Source organism: Triticum aestivum, chromosome 1A (assembly GCF_018294505.1).
Source record: "Triticum aestivum cultivar Chinese Spring chromosome 1A, IWGSC CS RefSeq v2.1, whole genome shotgun sequence".
In the NCBI taxonomy this organism is placed as follows: domain Eukaryota; kingdom Viridiplantae; phylum Streptophyta; class Magnoliopsida; order Poales; family Poaceae; genus Triticum; species Triticum aestivum.
The window spans coordinates 71,774,278-71,777,118 of record NC_057794.1 but is presented as its reverse complement, the minus strand read 5'-3'; positions in this window follow the sequence as shown (position 1 = coordinate 71,777,118).

The following is a 2,841-nucleotide window of genomic DNA, read 5'->3' as shown; positions in this document are numbered from 1 at the left end:
TGGTTGGTTTATATGGACATGTACCCCTCCCTGTGGATTGTGTGTTGCTAACCCTCTCTTTTGATGCAGGCAATGTCTGGTAGTTTTGGACCGGACTGGATGGTCCATTGTTAGCATGTTCATTTCTGGTTCCTGGGTGAAGTTGGCAGCGGTTGGTGATAAGGGAATGGGAGCCACGGATGTGGCCCCTGTCAGCTGTCCGACAACCAGTGCTGGATCTGGACATGGATCGTGAGCTTGCCGGAATACTGGCATCCATGGGTATTCTTGGCTGGAGTTGTTTCCTTTTTTGCGGTGCTTGCCTGGTGTTTTTTTAGCAAGCGCGGAACGCACGAAAGCCCCGACTCCTCCGATGGATCTCTGGCGCTGGAGCGGGACTGTCGCCCCAAGGATTAGCTCGGTGCACTCGGCTCTACACCGTATGCCTTCACCTGCAGATGGTCATCATCGGGAACCAAGGGGCCTAACTCGATCAGATTTGCCTCACTTGTGGCGTGGCAAAATGCGGCAAGCTCATTATGCCAAACCAAACATGGGGCTAACTCGGTTTGTAGTGTCCACATCTTTTCTTGCAAATTGATCTTAGGCTCCGTTTGGTAATCCACCGGCTCCTAGAATCTGCGGAGCGGCCTGCTCCAAAACTTTGAACTACAACTCCGTCCACTCTAGGGGTGGGCATTTAAACCGAAAACCGAAGAACCAAACCAAAAGAACCGGGACCGGAGCCGAATAGACCTGAACCGAAAAAACCGATGCTAAATTCGGTCAGCAGTTGTAGAAAACCGAAATTGATTCGGCTAGTTCGGTTGTAACCAACGCATACCCGAAAGTACCGAGCAACCGAGAAAAATCAGGAAGAGGCAATCTCCACGTATCAGGCCCACAACCCAGTAGTCCATTTACCATGCACACGTGTCCATCAAGGGCCTTCACGTTTTCTCTAGAAAAATGTAGACCTTCACGTGGCTAGCCCTTGAGCCTTGAGTCCTAGGCTCCTAGCCGCCAGCCGCCAGCCAGACGACGAGGTCGAGGTGATGCTCGTCGCCACCACCGCTCCTGCTTGATCCCGACGACTAGCGCCGTGCATCTTCGCCCTCTTCCTCCCTCCACCTCAAATCTCCACCGGCTCTCTATCCCGGCCAGCCAACATCACGCCTGACGACCTGCATCTACAGACCGCGCGATCTCATCTTTGCGAGCGAGTGGCCGGCTAACCTGTCTCCAGAGATGTTACTGCAATTGCATCTCTCCCATCCCTTCTATCAGATGTGTATTTCTGATTTTTTTTAGTTGATAGGTTTTTGTTTCCATCAACGCTGGTGCATGTCTTCCTCCCATGCGTGTTTGCTTACTTTGTGATCGGTGTATTCGGTCAGTAACCGAGTACCGAACCGAAACATCGGTGCACCGAATCATCGGTTAGCAGCAATTTAGAAGACCGATCGGTCACCATTTTGTGAGAACCGATATTAGTAGTAAACCGAGAAACCGAACCGAACGGTTCGATCTAACCGAATGCCCAGCCCTAGTCCACTCTCGGTGGAGCCGTGCAGCAGAGTGACGTCAAACATGCCCTTTAGTGTCTTCTAATAAAATAAAGAAAGCTATTGGAGTACTCTAAAAAGAAAGAACAGTGGGTAGGGCTGGGCATTCGGTTAGATCGAACCGTTCGGTTCGGTTTCTCGGTTTACTACTAATATCGGTTCTCACAAAATGGTGACCGATCGGTCTTCTAAATTGCTGCTAACCGATGATTCGGTGCACCGATGTTTCGGTTCGGTACTCGGTTACTGACCGAATACAGCGATCACAAAGTAAGCAAACACGCATGAGAGGAAGACATGCACCAGCGTTGATGGAAACAAAAACCTATCAACAAAAAAAATCAGAAATACACATCTGATAGAAGGGATGGGAGAGATGCAATTGCAGTAACATCTCTGGAGACAGGTTAGCCGGCCACTCGCTCGCAAAGATGAGATCGCGCGGTCTGTAGATGCAGGTCGTCAGGCATGATGTTGGCCGGCCGGGATAGAGAGCCGGTGGAGATTTGAGGTGGAGGGAGGAAGAGGGCGAAGATGCACGGCGCTAGTCGTCGGGATCAAGCAGGAGCGGTGGTGGCGACGAGCATCACCTCGACCTCGTCGTCTGGCTGGCGGCTGGCGGCTAGGAGCCTAGGACTCAAGGCTCAAGGGCTAGCCACTTGAAGGTCTACATTTTTCTAGAGAAAACGTGAAGGCCCTTGATGGACACGTGTGCATGGTAAATGGACTACTGGGCTGTGGGCCTGATACGTGGAGATTGCCTCTTCCTGATTTTTCTCGGTTGCTCGGTACTTTCGGGTATGCGTTGGTTACAACCGAACTAGCCGAATCAATTTCGGTTTTCTACAACTACTGACCGAATTTAGCATCGGTTTTTTCGGTTCAGGTCTATTCGGCTCCGGTCCCGGTTCTTTCGGTTTGGTTCTTCCGTTTTCGGTTTAAATGCCCACCCCTAACAGTGGGAACGGAGTGCAATATTAAGAAAACTATGAGCACGGGCCCACTAAACAGTGCACGGTTTTGGATCTTTGACTTACAGACCCGTGAGGTAAGGAAACAAGTTGTGGTGCTTGTGTCAGGCCACGTCGTCTCTAGTTATGGGTGTCATAATACTTCAGTTAACAGACGGTCAAGATCGAATATTACAACAAGATTGAACGGCTCGCCTTCTACCTGGGTTATTATTTACGGTACTGTATCTTTTCACTTGCCAGTTTATTCATTTCTATCATTGTCAGCTATACTATATAAGCCAACCCCTCCGTCGTAATAGATATGCTTAATATGTAAAACTTTC